Raw genomic sequence first — 11736 nt, 5'->3', positions numbered from 1 at the left:
CTTTCAGCTGGGGGGGACGCGTGTGAGACCGGCCTCACGGCGTTGCCCTCCCCATCATCCAGCCAACCTGCAACCACCCTCAAGACACGACATCTCCAACTCCGGCCGCCCCAGCCACCCAGATCCGAGGGCCGGCCAGAGCCCTGACAGACTCGACACCCTACCACGCATGTCCGACCGAGGGAGCGGGAACCCTCGAGCCAGACCCAGAGGCGCCAGCCCAGTCACACCTCGGGTCGCCTTCCCCGGGAGGACTCGATCGGCCACCAGGCCCCTGGGGAGCAGGCGCTTCCCCTGCCGAGCGTCTGGGGTCCCTCCCAGACCCACCTGAAAAGACCAAAGAAGTGAGCGGCAGGAAATCCCGCCGAACCCCCTCCGTCACCCCAGTCCCCCCTCTGCGAGGACTCCGGACTTCAAAGAGCCAGCGGAGTATAACAAGGGGTGCCGGAGAAACGAATGCAGAGAAGACCTGGAACCATCCGAGCCTGCTGACGCTGTCGCGCCTCCTGAACGCTGAAGTCACCTGGGCCTGCTGAGTGACTCGCGGCCTCTCGCTATTGAACCATCTGAGCCCTGCTGACGAGGTCGCGGCTCCCGAACACTGAACCACCTAGGCCTGCTGAGTGACTCGCGGCCCCCAGCTATTGAACCATCTGAGCCTTGCTGACGGAATCGCGGCTCCCGAACTCCGACCACCTGTGCCTGCTGAGAGACTCGCGGCGCTCCCCTTGAGGACGACTCGGTAAGAGATCGCCCAGAGACACGACACCCTCCAGCTCGAGGATTGTGAGCTATCCGCAGGGTATTTCGCAGAGACACTATCTTGAAAGACTGTCCCGCTACCCACATTCCCCACGACCGATTTGTGGTACTTTGTGCCACTGCTGTACTGCTTGCATCTTGGATCATAAAGATCCCTTGAAATCATCGTTAAAAGAACCTATCGTCCTACAAAGAATACGTGTGGTGTCACTCTGTTCGTAGTGTATCTCAGGGTGTGCGCGCCTGGTTCGGCCTACGTGGGAGAGGTGGGTCAAAGGGGCGGGCAAGACGGGCATCGAACCCCCCTCCGGCGAACGCCTTTCCAACAGCAGGGAAGTTACCTAGGCTTCAGGAAACAACTCAAAAGCTGTTTCTTCAAACTCCTCGCCAGAATAGCGATCCTCGACTTCTTTCCAACCTCCTCAACAGAACAGCGATGCTAGAGTTTGACTGAACCCTCCATTTGACTGACTGAGCCTCCATTTTAGCGCTAAGACACTTGGTATTTGCGCTCTTAAGAAAATGATTGCTTACTTATTCACTAGACTTATGGGTCATAAATTCCCTGGAGTTGCTCTGTCTCCTTCTTTGTATTTAGGAATATTTTCAGCCCCGCGCCTTGAGTCGGGATCTCCGCCCCATTAATTATGAGATTCAAGAGAAGATTTATGTAAGGGCCAGAGCTGTGTATCATAAAGAAAGAGACCCCCAGGAGTCCTACCAGGGCCCAGGGCTTCACCTGGCGTTATCGTATCTATGGCAGCGTAAGTGATAGCCGTGGCAAGGAACTGACGTCTCAGACGCAGAACCTGGCAGCCTGGGAAAAGCATCAATATCAATCATCGGTTTAGCATCTGAAACAATTACAAGAGATGAGAGTCTCTCAAAGTGTGAAACCCGCTCTGAGGGTTGTATTGAGTAGTCAATAGATTGGCTGCCCTGTCTGCAACCGTGGGCAGTTATGAGCCAAAAAGTTGACACATCTTTGGTCCTTGAGATCTCTCCACACAGCCTCATCCCACCCCTTCTGCTTTTATTAAGGATGGGCCTGTATTCTGATCTGGCCTTCTTAATAGTGATAGACCGTCACATGAACCAAGAATTGCAGGGGTGCACCATATTCACTGTTAGTTAGCACCCGCATATAACCAATGTATGTTTGGAAGTGGTATAGAAATGTAGTTGTTGAAATCATATAATGTAGAACTGTAATCATTCTTTGAGAGAAGTTAAGGTCATTAGTTATTGTGAAATGTACTAGTAATAAGTTTAATGATTAGTCCAGATGATGTTATGTATCAGGTAAAATGTATGTAGCGTCAAGAATTAAGAATATAGGTTAGTTATGTGTAGCCATAAGATGATTATGTTGAATTAATGTTTAGAATGTAATTGTAAGGTGCGTTATTTTAGAAGGCCTAAATGCATATGTAGGAGAGAAGGCCCTGCTCATTTCTTAGGTTGGCCATGTTGTAGGCTGAAAGGGATTTCTTAATAAGGCTTGAATTTAATGAAATGTAAAATTCCACGCTGTGAAGAGTTTCTTTTTCCGTTCCCATGCTTCTGTTGCAGGTGCAAGGAGCTTTAGCTCGTTAGCTAGAATAAGCCTTTGTTGTAAGAGTTGAGATACGGGGAGCAGACTGAAGGGGAGTAAATTGGACTGTGAAATTGCAACTCCTAGTACGGAAGGTGCCTGGGACCCAAGGTCAAGTTAACTGACGATGGAAGATGAACAGCCCTGGATGGAAATTTACAGGAGGAAGAACTGGCTGAAGAGGAGTGCCAAAGGGCGTGTTCGATCATTTTTGGGGTTTGTATTAGGGACAGTGCCCCGTGGGTTGAGCAGACGAGACTTAGGCGGGAATCTAGAAGGAGCATCGTAGATCGAGCTCTCATTAAGTGAAGCCTTCTTAGGAAGTTTCACTTCTGACACCTTTTTCATGATATCCTCGCTTGGGAGGGAATGCTAAGTAGGGATGCCATCTTAGAATCGAGTAGGGACAGAAATGCTTTGACCTATGACCTTAAAGATTGACATCACAGTAGCAATTTTTTATTTGATGCTTTTAGAAGCAGTAATTCTTATTATGTTTAGTCGAATGCGGATTCTCCGCAGGATAGCATTTGTGTTAGTGCCCATTTATGTTTTGTGTCTTGTATTAAGGTGCCTTTATATTCAGATGTTTTTGTTGGTATTAAAAGGTCAAAACCTCAAGTTTGAGTCCTCTATTCATTTATGATGTCAAACTTCGGTGGGTACTTGTTGATAATTGTGTTTCCTCCCTCTACGCTATTTGGCAAGTAAAAAGATCCTGGCGACCAGAGAGGGTTCTTGTAGATAATTGGGTAGACAAGAATCCGGCCCTAGCAATAGTAAATTGAATACATGATTTAACTGCTTGAACAAGGGTAGATTTTGCTTTGTGTCAATCCGTTTTAAACCATAAAATATATTTTTTACTATCACCCAAGGCTGGAGGTGGGGCATGATTGGCTGTTGGAAGAACTTCCTTGAATGGTCAAGTGGTCGTCATGGCGATAGGGCTGCTGTGCCTTGAAACATCAGCCTATGGCTCAAGGCAGGTAAAAGAGGCTGTAAATCTCAATTTAGGATTCTTGGTTAATGACCCCCTTTGGCCCTTTGACTGCTCTATAGATATTGTGTTCAGAGGCTCTACTTTATTTAAGTTGCTTTGCCCAGGATAATGCGCACGTAAGGTGGCCAATGATCACGGTCTGTTCTTGAAATTACCAAACAATCAAACATCTTATCCCTCAAATCCGTGTCCAAAAAGAAACAGTCTAGTCCTCTCTTATACACCCCTCGTTTAAAAGAACGTGATCTCACTTGATTAGCGTTTAATCGACCCTTGCAGCCCCCAATACTGTGAGATAAAGTTAATTGGGAGAGCTGGACGGCGCCTGCAGTCGACGGTGTAACGGTCTAGTTGTTAGACCGAAAGAGAACGATAGCCCGGAAGGGCAAGCACACAATGTAACACTCTCTGGCCAGGCGTGGCCAGAGAGCTTAAATAAACGGGCGGAGGTCGCACGGGACTTCCGGTCCAACTAGTGATTGTGGTGTGTGCCTCGTGATTATTGAGCAGCTATGTATTAACATTTATGTCCCCCCCCACCTTGATGCCATCTTTACAGAAAGTACAAACGGGGGATCAAGTGTCGCGATACCCATGGCTTCTGTAGTGTAGCGTTCTAGTCTTTGTGTGTGCGCGATGACGTAGGACGCGGCGGCCATCTTAGAATATCGAGGATTAGCGCGGTGCCGCAACGACCTTGTGCCTCAGTCATTACCACCTGGTGGGGCAATAGATACATTACAACTGGCGACGAGACTGGGACCCGGGGAACAGACGAACACCCAGGCTGAGCCCAGAACCCACGTGGGCAACTCAACCACGAACCAAGGAAACATAGATCCACCAAGCAGGCACAAACAGTAAGGAGAGCGCGGCAGAGGGGAAGTGCAAGGACTAAATGCAGAAAGCACAGTGCACACTTAATAAAGAATAACTGCAGCTGGTGCACTGGCACGTGCGGAAGGACAGCGATCCACACAGCCACACCCCAAGGCAAGGGATAAGCGGGTAGAACTACCGCACAGGAAGGACACGGCCCACCAGAAGGGAAACCCAGAGGCCAAGACAGCGACCGGGGAAGCGCATAAGCCAGCGCTCCTGTTCAAGGAAGACAAACGGACCACCGAAGGCCCTGGCGGAGCAAGCAGGATACAGACCAGGGGGTGGAGCAGAGGGGCAACAGAGTCCCCCACGCATACCAAGGCAAAGCGCACCAGGCAGCCCAAGGGGTGAAGAAGAGTCACCGGGAAGAAGAGCAGACATGTGCGCTCAACCGTCCTCACTCACGACTCCCATCCCAATCCTGCCGAAACCAGGAGACCCGTCGACGAAGTGGGAAGACTGGAGAGAATACTTTATGAACTATCTGGAAGCCCTAGAAGATGAAAACGGAGAAGCATTTCCAAGTAAGAGAAGGAAGAGAATATTACTTCACAACCTATGCCCAGAAGGCATCAGAGTGTTCCAGAACATAGTCCCGACGCCACGACAAGCGGCAGATAATGACGTATTCCAACATGCCATTGATGACCTGAACAAGCATTATAGACCGGCAGTGTGCACGTCCATAGACCGATACAACTTCCAACAAAGGAAACAGGCAGCGGGAGAGTCGGTAGATGAATATGTGGCCGCGCTGAGGAAGTTAGCGGCCACGTGTAAATTTGGAGCGCTGCACGACGAATTCATAAAGGATCAGATCGTAATGCACACGACGAAAGCGACGATCCAGGACAAGCTGTGGGTAAATGGAGAGGCGACCTTGAAGGAAGTTATAGCCATGGTAAAGAAGGCGGAGCTGTCAAAGAGATGCGCGGAGGCGGCGAAGAGAGAGACAACAGTCAGGCCCATGGTGAACAAAGTCACCGAAGTGGACCCACCGGAAAGAAGCAAGGGAACGACGGGGGACGTGAGAGGGCAAGCAAAATGGACGCCCAAGTCAGCACCGGCGAAGAAGCCGAGTAATGAAGGCAAGAACACGTGCTACCGGTGCGGCAGTATGTCCCATCCAGCCTATGACAAACGTTGTCCTGCGTTCCGAGCGAAATACATGTTTTGCTTTATAGTAGGACATTACGAGAAAGTATGTCGCAGAAAACAAAAGAGAACAGCAGTAAAGTACGTAGCAAAGAAAACTGAGGGGGAAGGTGAAGAGGAAGACGATGGAATGTTGTGCATAGAAGAACACATACTGGGAATCGACTGCAACCATCCCAAGAAACCCCAGTGTGACCTGGTGATAGGAGGTATACCGATAAAGATGGTAGCGGACTCAGGATCTCCGTACACCATAATACAAAAGACGGTATGGGATGAACACTTCAAAGAGGACCTAGGGAAGCACCTGGAGCCCCCAGACATTCGCCCAGTCACATTCACGGGAGACCCTATCCCCATGGTGGGGTACAGAAGATTGAAATTCGAATTCAAAGAACGGAACGCGACATGCAAACTGTACGTGGCAGAGAAAGGCCCTTCGGTGCTAGGGTGGATTGACCAAGGAGACCTAGGAATACAATTGAATCCGGGAGGCACAACGCAAGTCTTGATGACCGGTGAAGAACAACGACCAGTTACAGGGAAACTGAAAGAGGAATTTCCCACAGTGTTCGGAGGCAAGGTTGTCAAATTAACTAAATTCACACACAAGATAGAACTCAGAGCGGAAGCGAAACCGGTGTGTCACAAAGTAAGGAACATTCCGATGGCAATCAGAGAGAAAGTACAACTGGAATTACACAGATTAGAGGACAATGGCATCATAGAACCGATCACCAGCGCAGAATGGTTAGCTCCATTGGTAGTAGCAATGAAACCGAATGGCAAGGTGCGTCAATGTGTGGACTTGAGAGAATTGAACAAGAACAAAATAGTAGAGAAATTCCCACTACAGAGGATAGACAAAATGCTGGCAATGACCAAAGGGGTGAAATGGTACTCTACCATAGACCTCACATCAGCCTACCACCAGATAGCCATACACCACACATGCAGAAAACTGACGTCGTTCATAACCCCGTTCGGATGCTACCAGTTTCGCAGGATGCCATTCGGACTAGCCTCGGCAGCGGCAGTATTCCAGAAACTCATGCACAAACTATTCAAAGAAGTAGAAGGAGTTCTGTATTTCCAAGATGACATCTTGGTAATGGGGAAGTGCAAAGCAGACCATGATGCCAAGCTGTCCAGGGTCCTACATGTCTTGGAACGCAATGGACTCACAGCAGAGTGGGACAAATGCCGGTTTGGGGTGACAGCAGTTACACACCTAGGGCATGAGATCAGTGACCAAGGCATCACACCTAAACAATCCAATTTCAAGGCTATATGTGATGCGCCATCCCCTGGGACCAAGGAAGAAGTCAGATCATTCCTAGGCATGGCTGAATTCTACAGCAAATGTGTGCCTCACTTTGCTACCAAGACACACCACCTACGTCAACTCCTATGGGATAAAACAACCTTCAAGTGGACTGAAGAGACTCAGGGAGAGTTCCAGAAGATCAAGACAGACATCAGCACAGCAGTCCCCTTGAGCGGTTATGATCAACAAGCTAGGTCAGTGATGACAACAGATGCAAGTGAAAGGGGCCTGGGTGCGGTCTTGATGCAAGAAACGAAGGAAGGGGAACTAAACACCCTCAGCTTCACATCCAGATCCTTATCGCTCACGGAACAAAAGTACGGCATGATAGAAAAGGAAATGTTGGCAGCAGTATGGGCTATGGAGAAGTTCCGCCAATTCTTATGGGGCACAAGATTCAGGATCAGAACCGACCACAAACCCCTGGTCAAAGTCCTCACATCATCGGGACATGCCCATGCGACCCCCCGCATAGCAAAAATGACTTTGAAACTGCTAGATTACAGGTACGATGTAGAACACATTCCAGGAACCAGAAACAAAGTAGCAGACTACCTCAGTCGTGCCGCAGCCATGGCGGAAGCTCCGAGAGACTCCGAGGAAGAAGACCTTAAAAAGGCATTCACAGATGACCACGAACGGGTGATACGTGAACAGGAGTGGAAGGAAGCGTACAAGGCTGACATGGACATCGAGGAGGTCAAAAAGTACACTCTTGAGGGTTGGCCCGAAAAGAGACACATGGGGACATCGCTCAGAAAATTCTTCGAAGTGAGAAAGGAGTTATCAGTGGGTGACCGAGGGATCTTCCTGCGAAGAGGCGAAAAGGTAGTTCAGCCCCACGCGTTGGTGCCACGTCTACTAGCAATCATACATGAAGGACACCTAGGCATTGTGAAAACGAAGCTTAGGGCGAAACAGATGTATTGGTGGCCAGCGATGGACATCCAGATAGAGAGGCACGTGCGGGAGTGTGAACAATGCCAAAGAGCGGACAAGTCTCAAAGCATGATGCGTCCTCCCTTAGGGAAAATTTACAACCCCACTAACCCATGGGAAGATTTGTCGATAGACATCTTAGGGCCAATATTAGACAACCAAGGAGTCCAGAAATACGTAGCAGTAATGGTGGACCGGTACTTAAAGTGGCCTGAAGTGGACATACAGGAAGACATGGACACAGACAAAATATTAAAATTTCTAACCACCATTTTCCTCAGAGAAGGGATTCCACGCTCTCTTCTAAGTGACAATGGGCCTCAGTTCACTTCAGACAAATTGAAAGCGTACATGGGGAGGAATGGGATAAAAGTCAAACATACCTCCATATACCATCCAGCGGGGAACGGACTAGCCGAGAGGTTTAACAGTGTCATCATGGGCTCGATACAATCAGCGATAGGATCAGGGAAGGATTGGGAGAAAGAACTCATGTGCATGTTGTGGGCGTATAGGATTACCCCGACAAGCACAGGATACAGTCCCTTCCAGATTCTCAGAGGCCGAGACCCGTTCACGAGAGACAATGTTGTCTGGAAGGAGCGCACGATTACAAGCAAGTGGTCTCCCGCGGTAGTACAACATAATCTGGAAAAGGCCCAGAGAATATATACCGAACATTAAACCAGGAGGAGGAATGTCAAGGAGGCCGAGTTGGAGAGAGGTGAATGGGTGCGAGTAAAGTTAGCCCAGTTAAGGAGAAAGGGCGACAGCAAGTTCAGTGCGCCCATGCAAGTAGAGGAAGTCTACAACCGAGCAGCTTTATTAAGCGACGGGAAGGTCTGGTCCCAGGATAGGATGTCCAAATACAACAAGATTTTGGGATGGAGTGAGAAAGAGAGTGGACAAACAGGGACCCCCAGATACCAGGAATGGAGAACAATCCGGAGAGAGTTGGATCGGGGGTAACCCGAGAAAGAGAAGGAGAAGATGAAGTAGAGGAAAGGAAAGGAGTGATCCGAGAGTGGAGGAACAGTCGGGAAGCACTCTCAGCTCGCCGTGCGGAGGAGTTCCCTGGAGTGGAGAAGTAAGGGGAACCAGGAACAGCCAAGAACAGCCAAGAAATAGCTGAGCACACTTCCGTGACTCCGGTGAGGCGAACCCGCATGGGGAGAGCTGTGGTGAGGCCGTTGAAGTACAAAGACTTTGAGATGGGAGAAGGGAACACGGCGAACAGCAAGTAACCTAGAGACATTAGCTTATTTGTAAATTGTTGTAACTGTAAAGGGGGGAGATATGTAGTGTAGCGTTCTAGTCTTCGCGTGTGCGCGATGACGTAGGACGCGGCGGCCATCTTAGAATATCGAGGATTAGCGCGGTGCCGCGGAGCGGATCAGACGTCTCCGGGCGCTCTCTTATAATTACAGTAGTTGATACAATAAATACAGGATATTAAGCAACGACCTTGTGCCTCAGTCATTACCACCTGGTGAAGCAATAGATACATTACAGCTTCACCTTCCTCTTCCGTTATCAATATATCCACTCTAGGGTCAGAAGGTGATATTAAAATCCCCTCCGATAAGAAGGTTTGGCTTCGGATTAGGATCAGGAAGAAGAGAATCGAAAACTGTCATACTTGGAGAATCTTTACTGCGAGGGGATGGACGATTATAGACCGAGGAACGATGAAACCTGAAACCACAAGCATCAGGCCCAATATCTCAGGTGAATGGATTCACAAGTTCAGTGATATCTTCATCCAGGTAATGAGTCCTGAGGCACGGCCCGCTATTGAGGGGGACGCACTACTGAAATGGGTAATAAACCCCATTCTGTGAACAGGTTCAATGGTTCGTGTGTCCTGGAACATTAGTATATAACAACTGTCCACAACTTGGAGTCAGTGTCAATCCTCTAGATTAGGAAGTAAAACTGCAACGTTCCAGGATAATAATTATAAGGTTGTTCCTCAACCAATTCTTGCAATGAACAACACGAGCCAGGAGACGACATACCAAAACCTGGTCTAGAACCGCGCCAGGATCGTTGAAACGCCCAGCAGTTTGAGGAGCTGGTTCATCTAAAACCGTTGAAGAAGGGTGAGAGAGAAAGTTTGTTGAATAGGAAACAGTCTGCCCTGGAGGAGAATCATCAAAACACTGAAAAGGAGGAAGAACAGGAGCAGGAGGGAGTCAATGGCTTGTTTTCAGAGCAGAAGGATGTATGTTAGCCCGGGGCGCTCCCTGTCCAGTGGAAGGTACATCCGTTGTGTCTTGTGCCAAGTTTGAGGGGGAAACCCCTAACCCAATGGGCACTTGTAAAAATGCCCCCATGTGTCAAACCTCCAGAGGAACACACAGTGTGCGAGAATGACTGGACTCAAATTTTACAAGAATACAATGCTGGGCACACAGTTGTGTGTAAAAATAAATATGACGAGCTGTTCATTGTGACAATGCGAGGACCCGGTTTGAGTGATGCATGGAAAGTGCTTGTGCGATGGATAAGTGCTAGATCCCCAGAGGAAGCGATCGGAGCTGGAGTCTGATGCTGGGATCGCCAGCACGTGTTGAAAGACACTACAAACCTCGGGACTCACTGCTTTTAAAATGTCAGAGCGAGTACGAGGAGCGTTACTGTGAGAAGGTGGCCTGATATATGCTGTCCACTAGTTCTAGTGGGCACCTTGTATCAGTCCAAACAACCCCTTATGGTGATAGGTTAAAGACAACCTTATATGAAAGCTATCCTAGTGGTAGCTATGGAGAGCAGCCTTCAGGCTAAGTCTTGAAGGAATGTAAGACAGCTTGTTTTACCAGTCTATAATCTCTTGAATGATCAAATGAAAAGACAACCACACCAGGTATATATTCAAAATATATGTATTTAAGGTTAAACACAGCCCTCTAGTCGCTTTATGAGACTGGAGTTCGAAGTACTAAAGTTACAAGGGATTAGGCATCAGTAAAAGCACAAATACACGTTTGAGCCCTAGGGACGTACCAAACCATATACTAAAATAGTGGTATAAGAACCACGACTGAGATAGGCAGGGTGCCTATCACCTCTAGAATCGCTGGGACCCCAAGGAACCACCCAAGGTAGTGACACAGGGGACCCAAGGGAACTGTATGCAGTGTGGTACCTATTATCTTCTATGGGGAATGTCGCGGTTGGAATTTTAAAGATTAGGGACACTTCTAATCGAGTCAGGACCAAACCCTCTTAGACTTCGGTAGTTCTAGGGTTAGCACCCACGTGAATACCGGAGTACTCGAGTTACCTCACCCAGGGAAGCTGGGTGCATAGGTGTCTTTTGGTGTCAGGTCGCATTGCCGATTTCAATGGAAGCCTGCAAGGAACTGCTGCTGCCGTGAAGAGGAGAAGTGTCCGGAGAGATACAAGCCTGGATCTAGCATGTAAGGAACCTGAAAGCAGAGGGGACAGAGTCTGGGTCACTTGCTAGTGACCCAGGGCAGGATGGACCAATGCCCACAGATGTCAGGTGCTTCAGGTGAGTTGATGGGTGTCTTGACTCTTCAGCCACGAGGTCCAGGAGGTGTCGACGAAGTCCACGAGCCGGATTCGAGCTGTCCCACAAAGTCTGTCGAGTGCTGCGGTGTCAGCGACAAGGAAGGACCCAACAAGCCTTGGAAACGACAAGTCACAGGAAATCAGAGAAAGGTCTGCGGTGCAGACCAGCAAGGTCTGATGGACTCACCCAGCAAGGGTAAGTAAGAGCAAGTCTGGAGCAACCATAAAAAACTCAGCAGAAGTGGAGTTGCCTTCGTGGGGACCTGCTAGCCAATGGGCTAGTGACCGCTAAGGAGTCTTGAACGGTCGCACTGGAAGCTGTCCCACGGATCACTCGTGGAGTTGAGGCTAACAATCTTTGGTGCAGGAGGTGCTCAAGGCTGGGGCTACTCGGTGCCCAAAGCAAAACTTCGAGGATGACCAGGAAGGTAGTGTTGCTGCAAAAGTTCACGGTATCCAGGGGTCACGGTTCCACGTCACCCATGATAGCCACGGGCCTCAGCTTTGCTGTGGACTCAGGGTAGCCTCGGGGAAGTC

The sequence above is a fragment of the Triturus cristatus genome, chromosome 8 (assembly GCF_964204655.1).
Source record: "Triturus cristatus chromosome 8, aTriCri1.1, whole genome shotgun sequence".
Lineage (NCBI taxonomy): Eukaryota > Metazoa > Chordata > Amphibia > Caudata > Salamandridae > Triturus > Triturus cristatus.
Note: the sequence above shows the minus strand (reverse complement) of the source record.